Here is a 15,468-nt window from a genome sequence, read left to right on the forward strand (position 1 = left end):
TTGTCAAAGTACACACAATGTACTTAAATACCACTCACTTTAATTTTTAACAGAAGGAAAAAAATGGAGACACAGAACAATACAATACTTTTCTGGGAGGACAGATGTCAGATTAATGACAGAATATTCCAGTCTAGCACCTGGGTGTTGTTTTATTTTTTCCATTTTATCAGTGTTCATTGTTATTCCTATACCAAGGAAAATTCTGGAAAACACATACTGAGAGTTTTTCCCTAGGTGTTTCAGAATCTTAGTCCCCTGCTATGTCTTGAATAAGCATCTGTATCATCAATACAAACTTTATTTTAAGGGAAAATTAATGTTTGCTGTTTTCAAAGATTTTTTGTGTTTGCATGTGGTTTTGTTTTTCTTTTGCCAAATTTCTTTCAGGGGATTGTCAAAGGGACAGTTATTACTCTGGGGAAGATCCCCTTTTTTCACCCTTAGCTCAGTCTTTTTTTCTTTCTTATCTCTGCAGTGCTCGCAATGCCTTTTTAGTATTTGCTCACAGAGTTCTTTCTGTCCTCCTAGTGGGACATGGCATGTAGTTTAAATATGTTTCTCTCCTGATATTCTAAATGACATCCAATTGACCTCATAAATGTCTTATGAGACCAAACAAACTCTATGCTCGAACAAAAACTGTCAACCAATTCTAGTTTGCCTGTCCTCAGGCTGCTCTGGCATGATGCCATAAACCATCAGTATTGATATTTTGTGGCATTCAAATTGTAAAGTACCTAGGCTAAGCAATAGGAGCAGAGGTATTAATACAATCTGGCCATGTCACTGTTAATTACCTCAATATAAACTAAATTTATAGCACATGGTACCTTTGGTATGAATTGGCAGCAGACATCAAAACCTTTTCTTGACATTATCACGTAAACCTAGGAGGCATATAGCTAGCATTTTGTGCAAGGTATTTTACAGAGAAGCATGAGAGCTTCAGAAAAACTTCTACATAGTTTTATCACAGCTTTCATCAAGATTTCTTTATTGTCAATAGTGACTTTTACCACAGCAAAAAAAAAATTTTTGTAATGTTTTATAATTTTAACTGAATAAACTCATAAATGTATTCAAAGTGCTAGGGAACATAGCTACACTGAGCAGGATAAGTTAACATGATAATTCAGCTTAAAACTATGCCTCTAGTTTTCCAGATTGAAAGCAATTTCTTTCTAATATGGAAAACAGAACCTATCTGAAGGGAGCCTTTTATACTATACTTTTAGGTTAAAACTTATCAAGTGTCTGGGGAAATGTGTTCTTCAAATCCCATCATGATCCATGTGTCATTGAAGACAAAGATCCGATGTGCTATGGAAATTTCTTGATGCATATTATGAGCTGTTGTTTGCCATAGTGTCTGGATAATCCTGCTTCATTTATTGGAGGGCCATTTCAGCTGCACTGTCAACAGCCTGGGATGATCAGGTCACCTTTCCCTATAAAATTATGTAAAAGCTGTCAAATGGGCAGGATTATAGGAACATTAAAGGTGCTTTAAGATTTCATGCCTATAAATATTAGCAAAGAAGATTTAAAGGCAAATCTGTCAGTACTTGCCCACATTTCTACAACCTTGTTTTACAGCACTGCAATGTTATCACCTACATTTTATCATGTAACTGTGAAGTGTTTTGGTGGGGAGCAGCTGCTTGCAGCCTTATCTATTTAATTCATGTAGCAGGAATTAAGCGTTATTAAAAAAAAAAAAAAGAAAAATAGGGGTAGCTGCCTCCCATTTCTCATCCTTTGGAAATGAGTTCTTAACATTTTTATTTCACAGCAAAGCAATTCAAGTAGATCAACACAAACCTTTTCTATTTGGAGGGTCATCTTATAAAAAAGCATTATATATTTAATAAAGAATTTTGATTATGGCACCAATTACAAATACCTTTGCGTGAGAGTAATAACGCAGCAAATAATTTTGACTAGTATTTACTTTTAAGTTGTGAACATTTTATTATAGTGTTTTGGAATGACTGCTCTTATTTATTGTACGTTATGGATGCCATGGGCACTGTCAACATAAATAGATATTGGCAGACCCCTAGCATTTCTTCAGAACTCTCTGGTATCCTCATTAGACAAGTGCAGCATTTTACTCATATTTTTGTGCTGGCAGATTTCTAGCCAATCTCTTAGTTAAACAGGCTTAAAGATCTCAGAGGAGGAAGAAAACCATGTTCCCCTACAATCTTTCAGAGAAAAAAAGATCTGAGAGTCTGACCAAGGAGCAGAGTAAATTGTGAGCAATGCTATGTCAGTTGTAAATGTCTGCTCTGGGACTTCATGCAAGCTGCGCAGGCAGCAGCAGAAGGTTTCCCATTTCTGTGAGCTCTGTAAGTGGGCTGCTGTTAAGCCAGCATGTGCACGTGTGCTCTCTCTGTCACAAATGTCCAGGTCAGAAGGCAGCCCTAGATGGAAACCTGTGTGTAAGCTGTAACTGGTGCATCAGCCAGCAGAGCATGCCTCCAATGAATTTGCTCTTGCAGCGTGAGTTAGGAAGGCAAATGCTTGAAAAATCCTGAATGCAATTAGGCACAACATGGTTGTTCTCTCCAAGCTTCATTAGGCATTGCTCTTAGTTTTCACATTCCCTGTTGGCTTGGACAAATGGCTAATCTCCAGTTAGCTTCAGTGGGAGCAGAAATGTAGTGGGGGAAGAGGGTTTATCTGAAAAAATGAGAGGAAAGGAATATAGTGCCTGAGCTGACATCTTTCTGAAGAATAGGTGAAAGGAAGAGGAGGACATAGTAGACAAATGGCTTGCTCAATGCACCTGGGAGAAAGTAAATACAGCAACTACCTGCAAGGAGGCAATAGAGGAACTTATTAACTGGATCCAGATGCAAATGCTTCTTACATCAGGCTTCAGAGTCCCCTAGAAAAAATTAGGGACCTGGCTGAATCCCTCTGTGGGTTTGCAGTGAGGGAATTGGTGGCTGCTGCACAATGGCAGTAGGGCTAAAAGAAAAATTAAATTGAAACTTCCCTTAGAGGGTAGGAAAGTAGGGACAGAAGTGGAATGGCTGACACTTCAGATGAACATTTTTTTGTTTTTCTTCTGGCTCAGGGTCAGAAGGTATCTATTCAGGAAATTTCGTGCAGAAAAGGCAGCAGGTCTTGAGCAGATCAAGAAAAAACTTTCCACATGCACAGAAAAAAGGAAGCTAAATTCCCAAAATAATGGGACTCTGTTCCCTTTCCCTATGTGGGTTGGAAAAGACAGAAATGTTACAGCCCTTATAGTGTTCACTCTGAAACTGTACACAGCTTCTGAACAGGAGCCCTGTGGCAACTGTGAAGGTGATAGAAAGAGAAAAGGAGCAAAAGTCATCTCAGGTAGAAAAATGTTACACTTTCAATATCTAGGATCCCATTGCGGGGAGAAAGCGAGGGAAAAAAGACCACTGAGAGACCTTTTCTTACATGGAATGCTCATGTGGCAAGATGCACATCCCCATAGGTGAATGCTTGTCATTTTCTGGGCTGGAGATTGAGCAAAAGTTGTTTTTTGCAAGCAATGTTATTGGATAATTTTTTTAATTGCAAAGAAAATTGCTGAGACCACAATAATTAGAAATGCACTCTTGGACAAACCAAGCTATGATTCTACAAAGCAATGATAAAGATTCATGCTGCAGAGTAATGCAACTAGGATAATGCATGCAAGATAATGCAACTGTTGAAGTTTAGGGGCTTGCTGACAGCTGCCTATAGGGTTACCTGGTACTTTTCAGAAACCCCATAGTGTTGCGTGAATCCTCTTAGAGTTCGTGGATGTGGCACAAGAAGTCCTTTGCCTTTCTGGAGAAGCAGAATGTCACAGAAAATCTCAGCATCTCACATGATACTAGACATCTAAGGTTAAAGACATGAACTGAGCCCTTGGAAAATAAAAATGGTCCATCTAAGCTCTGAATGCTAAGCACTAAAACTGAAAAAATGGGAGTGCCAGAATAGCTGTTGTTAAAGTCTCACGCAGCCACTGGTAAACTGAGGCACTTGTAGGAATGCAGCAGAGGCCAAAAAATTTCCATAAATAGCCCATGCTACCCATGACCTGGTGTTCAAAGAGGTGCTGGGTGCATGGGTTCAAAGAGGTGCATGGGTCCTCTCCCCGTGAGATATTGAATAAATGTGATCTGGAACTAACTCTTTCGTGGATGCCAATCTTTCTGTGAGGTACTTTAGCCTATTTATTTTTCCAAGAAAGGTAGATTTGAGAACATATACAACTCAACATGTACAACATACCTGCCAGAAGGGAGACCTGTCAGTGAAAGAAATAGTCATTCACTCCATCCTTTAAATAACATGCTCAGTTTATAGACAGAGCAGGTATCTCTGTTCATTCTTTATAAACTGGCCAGATTTCAGGCGTTGACTAAGACAGTTGGTGATACAGCAAACTCCTTTTTCCTTGCCAGAATTTATTTATTCTAAAAGACAAATTGACTGATGGGAGGTGGGTCTTGAATGTTGGATAGTCCTTTGACCAGTTCAAAAGGATTGCCCTGAAAAGAGGTTTGTATGCTAGAAGGTCTTTCCAGTGCACTTTGTATAAGAAGGAACTGGGAAAGAGAGAAAGAAGTTGAAAGGTAGTGCTGTCAATGAGAACATTTTTGTGAGTGGTGGGGGATGTGTTCTATCAGACCAAAAGGTCTGAACAGGTGAGCAAGACCTCGAAGGTCCATGAAGAGGCTAGAGGTGTGTGTTCAGGGATGGGATCACCTCTTAGGAGCTCCTATAAAGAAACAATACTCATTGGGATGGATACACAAACCATCCAGGGGAGAGGGCTCCACCTCCTCACTTGTATTTCTAGTTGTCATGTGAATTGTCATGAGAATTATCTGGACTGTCCTGTCCAGTACCTGGACAGGGCAGCCCAGATAATTGCTGGTGTTTCCTGGTGGCAGGTGACCAGTACCTCTGTTTGTTCCTCAGAGCGTCTCCTTCCTTGATAAACCAGGGTTAGGAGCAAATCAGAGCAGCTGCTTGCTAAAGAGGCTGAAAAAGAGAGGCTCTTGCAGCAAATAGGCGGCAGCCTCTTTGCAGCTCTTTACCTTCCTTGCAGGGGAGGGCAGTGGGGTCCCTGTTATGAGTGACAGCTCTCCCCAAATGTGAGAAACAAGTGAAGAAGAAATGATGACCTGCACCGAGTATGTTATTGCTGAATGATTCCCAGGTGAGTTCAGTTAATAAAGTCGCAGACAAATTAAACCACATCCCTCACATCTTGTCATTATTTCTGCATGTCTGGAACAATGCGGACCTTTTTTTTAGGTGCAAATACAGAAAATTGAGTTTTGTATGTAGAAAAGCTATAGGGCTTTAGTTCGCTGGTGAAAGTATTTCCACAGCAAAGCTAACTTAAAATACGTGTGAGTTTATTTTATTTAACAGATAATTTATTTTTTTATGATAAGCATGGGTGGTAATATAGTCCATAGATCATCTTCTCTGTTTTAATTCCAGTCTAATTATTCTAACATTCCATATTCTATCAACATATTTTAGAGAGTCTAGCTTTTTCATTAGTTATTTTTTTCCAGATGAAAAAAAATCTGCAACCTTGTGTCAGAGTTTCTGAATGCTTTGAGTCCTATCACACATGCTGAGGCTGCTTTTCAAAATTACATTTCATATATATATCATCATTGTCACTATTTACTTAGCACATACTTTCTGTAGTCATACATATTCTATGAATAACATTAAATATAAACATTTGGTATCTTACACCAATGGAGATTGTTTTTGTTTGATTACATATCTCAATCCATTCTTCATCAGAGAACTCTTGATCCAGATTGCTTTTTCACTTGATCTTAGCTTTTATCTCCCCTGAATTTATTCATCCTAAAAGGATATCAAGTGCAGATTCTTTTCATGATCTTTATCCATAATTAAAAGCTAGCATTTGAAGGGATTAAACTTGGGAGTACAAAAATTCCTCAATTTATCTCCCACAGATAATGTCTTATTTGTAAATATCTATAAATGTGTTGTTTTGGTGTATGGCTTATATTTCACTAATCTCTCAAAGGGCCTAAATATTCTTTCATTACAAATATCCTTGAGAGTCATCATGTCAAAATCATTCCACAATTAATAGAGGTTGCCTCCAAGGGCCTCAGGGAGAAGAGGGCTGTTAATAAGTGGACAAATAGGAGATACTCTCTGGCCTGCTTTAAAATGCTTCAGGACATTATGCACATGCTGGCAGGTTAAGCTTTGGTGAATTCCCAAAAATCTTTCCTGTTTACACATGTTTCTATGGCACCATAAAATTCTTATCTATGACATGAAGATGTGAAGTCCTGGACTATTTTCTTACAGACACCAAAAATAAGAGGTAGATCCTTTGACTTATATAGAGATGCATCTGTAAATGAGGCTTGCCAGCCTGAGGTGCAGTCCATAAGTCTTGGAAAGAAACGTCTAAATCTTGTGGTTTTGTTAAAAAAAAACAAAACCAAAAAAAAAAAAAACCCATAAATATTTAGATGATAGGTAAGGGAGCATATTGTTCTGCTTAATTTTTGAAATTGCTAATAAGAATTACTGGATAGTGTAAGAGTTCTGCTCACTGTTTATTTCACCTGAATTAATACAGAGTGTAAATTCCATCTTTCCATCATCATCTCTCACATTACTAGGGAAACATTTTGTCTGCCTAAATGTAAGTTTTCTGCTTTGCTTTGTTCTTCTTTTCCAGTTGGAGGATATTTGTTAAAGTTTAAACCTGTTGGAAATCAGACAATCAGTCTTTGCTCCTTCTTTTTTTGGGATGGTACCTGGCAATTAAATATAGTTGTTCCTCAAAAATAGTGCTTTTAAATAGTTTAAGAGAAATTTTTGTTAGCCATTTGTGGACAAAAAATTATACATCTGTGTGTTTTTGTGATCATGGCTAGAGATAAGAGATACTAATGTATATTTCTGTAAGATTGGAGCAGATTCTCTGGTTACTTTGTTGGACTTTATTGAGTAGTCATATAGAAGTTTCGTACTGAATATCAAAATCAGCCATAAAATGGGACTGTGGTTACAACCTTAATTACAGAAAGGATAACCTCTCCAGAGGATCATAATCCGGTTTGAGAAGCAGAAAGGCGGTTACTTCCCTATGGGAGTCTGGGAGCGATCCTCTCCAAAGCTTGGTGACATAGTCCTGTAAGCCTGATATGATTTCACTTTCAAATGTATTTAAAAATTCTGCAGCAAATCCGTCGGGGGCATAGACTTTCCCGCTTTCAACACAAATACTGTTTCCTTAATTTCATTCTCTGTCCTGGGAATCTGTAACAGTTCTTTCTGCTCTTGTGTCAGTTGTAGCTGCTGCTATTCCACTACTGATGAAAGAATTGGATTTAAATGTTTGTTCAGAGGTACGTAAGTTGGCATAATAATTGTGAATAACTGTGATTCTCCAGGGTGAGGAATAGTTTGGCCTTAGTATTTTCAAATTTACTGGGTTAGTTTGGATAACTTCTTCTTTATTTATCAAACCAACTAACAGTGATCATACTTAAGGAATGACTACTAAAAATAAACATTTTTTTCTCAGGTTTTTTAAAGGGATAGAAATACATCTAGACCTAAACCTGTAGATCTTTCACAAGAGCTAACATACTCCTGTGCTTTAAATTTGTTGGAAGACAAACCCGTCTTGAGTAAGTAAATTTGAAATCTGATCTTATCCCAGATTTTTTTTTAAACAAGGAAAATATTTTATTCTGAAAACAAAATATCTGTCAAACTCTGTGACCCTCTCTCATCTACTCTTCCAATCCTGCTCCAATGAAAAGAAAACTATTTACAGGAATTATTTCAAGTTTTAAAAATTATCACCATATGAAGAATAATTTATCCAATTCTCATTCTTTTTATTCTTTTCTTTAGGGAACAGTAGATTATTCCTGCAAATTTTCATCAAACATCGTCCTTATCCATAAAATCTGTCTGATATGAATGAAGGTAAAAACTCCAGTTTAAAGTAAAACTAGAAAAAATCAGAGAGAAACTTCCTGAGTATTCAGAAAAGATGGCATTAGGATCTCAGTGGAGAAAGATAAGTACTTTTCATCCTACAAAATCTGTACAAATTACCAGGGATGTACTAATCTTTGAAAATCTCTACTTTTTTCAGTCAATTTGGAGTGCATAAGTGTCTAGCTTAGACTAGAAACAATGGACTTCAAATTGATAAAGTTATCACAGTCCCATCTTGAAAATCTTTATGAGATTCTCTGTGAATGCTAATTCCTGCCAGGCTTCCCTTGTTGTAACTTTTTTTATTTCTCTTTTTTGTCAGGTTTTCAAGACAAGGACTGGTCCATCTCAGACCTGTGATAGCTTTGTATTTCCCACGGTCAAGTGAGGCAAAGTGTAGCTTGCATATATATTCTTTCAAACTCTTAGGAATAAGTTGATTTAGATTTATTTATTGCTCTTTTCCAAGAGATATAGAAGCCCTCAACATGCTGTCCAGGCAAGGTGCAGAGGGGAAAATAACTTCCTTAATGGTCTGCTCTGACCACCAAGACTATTTCTGGGAAATATCTCACAGGTGTAAGTTGCTGCTTTTGAGCGTTAGTTTTCAGTAAGAAAAGTGGTTTTTATCTATTCTTGTTATCTTCTGTTTTTTCCTGAGTGCACACTCATAAGTACCCTTCATCTGTCCAGATTTATGCTGTAAGACCCACTGAAAATATTGTTGATCTAGTGTGTTAGGCTTAAATCACCTTTTATCCTTTGCCTGCACAGAAGTTGTTTTCTGTTTACTTACTTAATTGTTTCAGAAGCTACTTATGGACATGATTTAAAAGCTATGTCATTGAAAGATTTTCCATATTTGTTTTGCTTTCCTGACAATTGGCTTCAAATGATGATTTGTTGCCTTGAAATTATTACTACCAGCACCAATTGCATTGGTAACTCAGGCTTTCTGATCGTGACTGGAGGAAAAAAAAAATTGATTCTTCTCAACTTCTTACTTCTCATGTTGATTGTTTAAAATGTTTAATTGTGGACAGGCATAGTGTGATCTTTTCCTGCTATGCTTTCTTGTAGAAATCTTCTGTTTAATCATTTTGGAAAAAAGAATGGACCTCCTCCTCCTCTACCAACAGGATGGTGTGAGTCTTTAGTTCTCTGTAGGTTTTCCTTTAAGCACTTTGTTTATATTTGGCTTGTCTCTTCCCTAGCACAAGGAAACTCCAACCCTGTGGATGTTTTCACTCTCTCTCCCAATCCTGCTGCCAAATCTGCTGCTGCTGCTGCTCATCTTTAACTGTTTTGAACAGAACATCTCCTGCAGCACATTGATTAAGTACAGGAAGCATTAGTGACCAGCAGATCAGGGCATTGGGTTGTTATTGACTCTGACAGACCAATTTGTTTCTCCAATGTTCATTATTCTACAAAAGGGGCACATCAGACAAGGCAATTGAAATGTACAATATTGCCACCTGTCTCTTTTCTGCCTTGATTATGTACAGCCTAGACTTCAGTTCCAAAGTACACTAAGACCTCAGAGACATGAATTGTAAAAATTAAGATAATTAGAATTCCAGACTGGCCCAACTTGGAGCAAAGATAATTAATGCTAGAAGTTCCAAATGAGCACACATATGACAAGTAAATAAATTTTAAATTAGGCAAAAGTTTCTATATTTCTTGGAATTGTTAGTGTGTGGTCACAGTGACACTTTGTGTTCATTGCTGGGGAATGCACTCTGTGGAAACACTGCAGTGTGCTGGAGTTAACATCTATTATCTAATACGCTCATTAACAATGAGTGACCTAATGCCTGCAGCGAGAAGACTGCAAGTAAATTTTGGTAAGGTCGGGAGCTATTTATGGAGCAACAGCTACCGGATGTGGAAAGAAAGCCAAGAAGAGAATGACGCAGTTTGAAACGTGTACTCACACTAAAACTAAAAAATATATACTGACACAGTGCACTGCTACTTCATTTTTAATGCATGTACTAACATGTTTGTCCTTTGCCATGAAATGGCACGTGACTTTTCCCCACATTCACCTTCTGTCCTTGCCTGTCAGCAGACATTTGGTCTGCGTGTCTCCATTCATAAAACATAGGGACCTACTAACAAGACAATCCTGGGAGCAACAAAGATTAAAATTCCTTAGGAATTCCTTGGATGCAGTCAAGAGTCAAAACATAATGCCATTGACAGATTCTGGTGCTAATTCTCAAAGTGATTCATCCATTTCTTTTTAACTATCTATGTAATAGCAGAGAATGTACCAGTGTACCAGAAGCTATCTGTGATTTTATTTAAAATTGAAAAATATGAAAAATTCTCCAGAGAAGTTTTACTGACTTGCTTTTCCATCCCTAAAATTGCAGACAACAATGAAAATTTTTTTCCTTGCAACACCCTTATATTTATTCTTTCCCACTAGAAATAACGTTTGCTTCCTGCCAGGGGCTCTGAATCTCAGCTGCCCTGTGCCTCACAGCAGCAAGAAGAGATAGACCTGTCTGCTTAGACTTTCTGCACTACTCTGGCAGTGTGAAGCAGCTGTAAACCTGACAGGGAGCCAACCTCAACAAACCAAATCAATTCAAGTTTACAGATGTTTTACATCACCCAAACAGTGCAGTGCAGCCAAGGCAGACCAGTGAATCTGGCCCTCCAGATGGGTTTTGGTTTTAAAATTGAAAGTTGTGAAATAAATATATTATTTGATTTCCATAAGCTCTTGCAAGGACCTCCAGGCTCTGACAACAGATTTGGTTTTCTTCCTGATCATTTAAACCCAGACGCTGTTTTTGATGGATGTGTCACATACATACGGTGAGACAGGATCCACACATTTCCCTGCACTTTATAAAACAAAGACAAAAATATGCATACCTTCGATCTTTTGAAAAAGATGGATGGTAATTTAAAGAGTGCCCTGAGTGCAGTCAAGACATGTAGGACATCGTCCTCACCAGTCGGAAGGTTACAGCTGAACTTGGCTGGGATTCCCTGGCTACAAGTATGATGGGATTTTCTTACTGCAGTCCTAGACATCTTGAGTTGGACCACTTCTGCAAAGTGAATTCTTCTGCAAAAATATAAAAAATACAGTCACAGCGTTCTTAATGCATGGAAGAGATTTTCCATGGATGTGAAGCTGGACTATCCTGACAGTGAGTGTCCATTCACCAGAGTTTTCTTTCCTGGAGTTGCAGTGGACTTTCAGACTTTCAGACAACTCAGTGGATAACGGGAGTTTATAAAAATCCATAGCAGAATGTTTCAATTATTTAACCCAAAATATTTACTATGTGAGTTTTTATCAAAGAATTCCTTCACTGGCTATATACTAAACTGATCTTATTTAGCACTTTTTCAAGACAGATTGTTTTTTAAAAATACCTGCAAAATTTTAACTTACAAATATTTTTAAGTTGTAAATATACTGCCATGCCTATGTACTATGAAAGGTGTGTGTGTTTCTCTGGAAAATCAAAGACACCTTTTAAACATCCGGGGGAAACCCGGATTTTTCCTTTTTTTTTTTTTTTTTCTTTAGAACCAGCAAACCAGCAGTGCACTGTTGGTTGTGACCTTGGAAGAGCAGAGCAGTGCTCCATTCATACCAGCCCGGGTGCACATGCACAGTGCCATTCACCCCTGCTGTGCCTATCTGCCTGCAGTGTCAGGACATTTACAGGTCTGCCTCTGGTCATTTCAGAGAGCTTTGGCCCTGTTTCCTCCTCATGATATGCAGATGAAGTTCCGTGGACTTCAGCAAAGGTTATTCATAACCTGCAGCAGGGGGTAAGGGCTGTGCTGATCACTCGGAGGGCTGCAGTCCCAGATGTGGACAGCTGCCCACAGGAGCCAGGAACAACATGCCAGGAGGAGGAAAGGCCACCCCGACTGATCTGCACCTATGTAAATAACAAAAAGAAATCTTGAAAATAAGTAAGAAGCTAGGGGCAGCAGAAGGAAAGGTGTAGCCTTAGCAGAAGCAGCTTTGAGTCAAAACAGACACATGGCATTATCCAATCACTCATACATACATCAGTGAGCTGGGATGCTGATTTATCACAGAATGGAGTATTTGAAGATATCCCTATATGTCTAAATGGAAGGACTGCCAGCCCCAGCTGCTGCTTTAGAGGCTGGCTGCGTGCCATTTAACTCTCGTCAATCAAAATCCATAAATGGCAGAAGGAGGTGAAGAAGAGAAAGAAAAGGGTAGTGGGAAAAAGAGTAAACCCTGGAGGGAGGGAAGCAGAGATCTGTAGAAATATATGCTATACAGAGTGAATGTGAAAAGGCTAATATACCACCCAGAGCCTCTCTAGCCTTGCATTAGGCTTCGTTTAAAGTTCTTACCCATGCTATATGCACTCCAAAGCAGTGTGGACTGGTCAGTTTTACTTCTGTTGCTCTTAATTTGCTTCATTTTTTGTTCATGAGCTCAGTGAATGTAAGAGACATCATTTTGATATTTTTTCAAAAGCATGAAAAGAAGCTTTTGTTTGAACTCCACACTCATAATCAGATCTCTGAGGACCTCACACCTCTGATTTCTATGGATACAAATACTCCTGTAAGAAATTGTAATTTTGAAGAGGTACAGGTGTTCTGTATGGAGAGGAGAGGAGAGGAGAGGAGAGGAGAGGAGAGGAGAGGAGAGGAGAGGAGAGGAGAGGAGAGGAGAGGAGAGGAGAGGAGAGGAGAGGAGAGGAGAGGAGAGGAGAGGAGAGGAGAGGAGAGGAGAGGAGAGGAGAGGAGAGGAGAGGAGAGGAGAGGAGAGGAGAGGAGAGGAGAGGAGAGGAGAGGAGAGGAGAGGAGAGGAGAGGAGAGGAGAGGAGAGGAGAGGAGAGGAGAGGAGAGGAGAGGAGAGGAGAGGAGAGGAGAGGAGAGGAGAGGAGAGGAGAGGAGAGGAGAGGAGAGGAGAGAGGAGAGGAGAGGAGAGGAGAGGAGAGGAGAGGAGAGGAGAGGAGAGGAGAGGAGAGGAGAGGAGAGGAGAGGAGAGGAGAGGAGAGGAGAGGAGAGGAGAGGAGAGGAGAGGAGAGGAGAGGAGAGGAGAGGAGAGGAGAGGAGAGGAGAGGAGAGGAGAGGAGAGGAGAGGAGAGGAGAGGAGAGGAGAGGAGAGGAGAGGAGAGGAGAGGAGAGGAGAGGAGAGGAGAGGAGAGAGGAGAGGAGAGGAGAGGAGAGGAGAGGAGAGGAGAGGAGAGGAGAGGAGAGGAGAGGAGAGGAGAGGAGAGGAGAGGAGAGGAGAGGAGAGGAGAGGAGAGGAGAGGAGAGGAGAGGAGAGGAGAGGAGAGGAGAGGAGAGGAGAGGAGAGGAGAGGAGAGGAGAGGAGAGGAGAGGAGAGGAGAGGAGAGGAGAGGAGAGGAGAGGAGAGGAGAGGAGAGGAGAGGAGAGGAGAGGAGAGGAGAGAGTTATCATCACATTATAGTGACCAGAACCACTTCTGAAAAGTTCTTTCAGCTATCTAACAAGATCCAAAGCAGGCATTGTTATCTTAGGAAAAAAAAAAAAATCCACCTGACAAATGCTTCCTCCACCTGAAATATGAAAACCTTTCCCATAGGCCCCTCCCATTCCCTCACATATTGCTTTGTAAGCCAGTGCTATAGACAGCACACTGTATGATCACATTACTAGACTAGACAATAAAACTTTACCAGGGATTTTTGTTATGTCACAGAATTAGTCTAGTTTCTGTAATGCTCTCTGTGTGTTTCTGTATGTGCATATGTGAGTAGACCTGTCTGTACAGAAAAAAAGATAATAGAGTGTGTGTGTGACTCAGAACAGAGCAATAAAGCCGTTCTGCCTGTCCTAACAGTTCCATATCTATGTTTTGTATAAGAGAAAATGATCTATTCACCTCTCTGACATGAGTATGAATTATAACAAGAGTATATATGATTATTTCCCTTTTCACCAGTGGATAATGAGAGCTTGCTTCCCTCCTCCCCCTGCTTTAATAGGTTCCAAAAAATCCTTAGAGCAGCACCATCTGTGGATTGGAGGCAGATGTCAGCACTGAATTGATGACCTTGCTAAGTTGCTTAGGCCAACAGGTCAAGTTCTCCTCCCTTTTGCTCATCCTTAGAGCTATTTCTCTATGTGAGCGAGTGCAAAACATGTTAACAAGGGTAATGTGTACCTGCTGGTTGTGAAAGAACATTATAAGCCACAATCCTGTTAGGAGAAAGAACAGAAAAAGGAGGATGGACTGGAAATGCCCTGAAAGTCTCCGCTCATTTTGAGTGCGTCCCTGCCAGGGAGATGTTCTCATTGGTTGGAGAGATAAGAAGTAGTGATATACGTGATGTGAAAGCAATTGCCTGGGGTATGACAGCTTGAGGGAGGAAAGAGACAAATTCAGCACATGTCAGTTTATGACTCTTAAAAATTGCTTTAATCCCTGAACCACAATTTAAAACCTACTAAGTTTTACTGTCTTCTGCTGTAGTTTCCCTCATGGCAAAAAAACCCCCAAAAACCTCACTCTTTTAAACAAAACTTATGTGAGTTCTACCAAAGGAAGTATTAGACCCTCTACTGCCAATAGCATGGGTTGACTCAATACTGAGTCATAAGACCAAGTGGTATTTGTGTTGAAAATATTAAGCTTCATCACTTTGGACTACAGCATTTAACCAGTTTATCCTTGGGTGTCCTGCTCCAATGCTTTTCATTATCTCCCTTATTTTTACTTTACCTGACAAATATATTCTGTATTTACTACAGTTTTTCACATAAACTGCTGTACTATTAACGTAATTCAAAAGAATCTCTGTAGGAAAACGAATATGGGATTTTTTTAGTCCACTAATAGTTCCTCAAAAAGCACTATAATATATACCTTAAACTTAACAATGAAACGCAAAATAACATTTTCAAGATAATTTTATATAGAAATGTTGGAGCTGAATTCTGCAGAGGCAGCCACCTCTTCAAAAATCAGTAAATAATCATCTAAATATCACAGATATCACACTCTGTGTGACTTGGACTATAATCTTTTTACTCTACCTACTAAGAGTGGTATGTCAAACCCAGCCAATACTTTCTCAGGCCAACTTACTAAATATATAATAAACATTTCACCTAACCCATGACACTGCCACATCCTCTAACTTATACAGCTTTGTATTTTCTTTAAACTAAGGAATTTTTCTTGGGTGCTTATATACATTTAGTTTTTTTTCTGTACTGGAGTCCAAGTACCACACACAAATTATAGATACTCTCCTGTTTGAAATGGCTTCAAAAAACTCAAGATAATTCTGTGCTCAACTCTTGTTAACAATTTATAATTTTCAAATTTAAATAAACTAATAAAAACCTCACAGTTTACCCAGTTTATCTACTTGCTGGTCTGTTCTTGATCTTGGACTGTTCATTTTTTTGGTGATTTTCAGATCCTGCAAGATGAGAATTCATGGAGAT

The 15,468-nt window shown here is 39.2% G+C and overlaps 1 long non-coding RNA gene across 1 annotated transcript in view; it reads left to right on the top strand.

Annotated features, from left to right (window-relative positions):
* Window positions 1–6,484, top strand: part of LOC140683897 (uncharacterized) — a 155,121-nt gene extending 148,637 nt beyond the window's left edge. The window contains exon 5 of the long non-coding RNA XR_012055498.1: window positions 5,096–6,484. This is a non-coding gene — a long non-coding RNA (uncharacterized lncRNA). The remainder of the gene's footprint in view (window positions 1–5,095) is intronic.
* The last annotated feature ends 8,984 nt before the right edge of the window (window positions 6,485–15,468 follow it).

Source organism: Taeniopygia guttata, chromosome 1, assembly GCF_048771995.1.
Source record: "Taeniopygia guttata chromosome 1, bTaeGut7.mat, whole genome shotgun sequence".
Taxonomy (NCBI): domain Eukaryota; kingdom Metazoa; phylum Chordata; class Aves; order Passeriformes; family Estrildidae; genus Taeniopygia; species Taeniopygia guttata.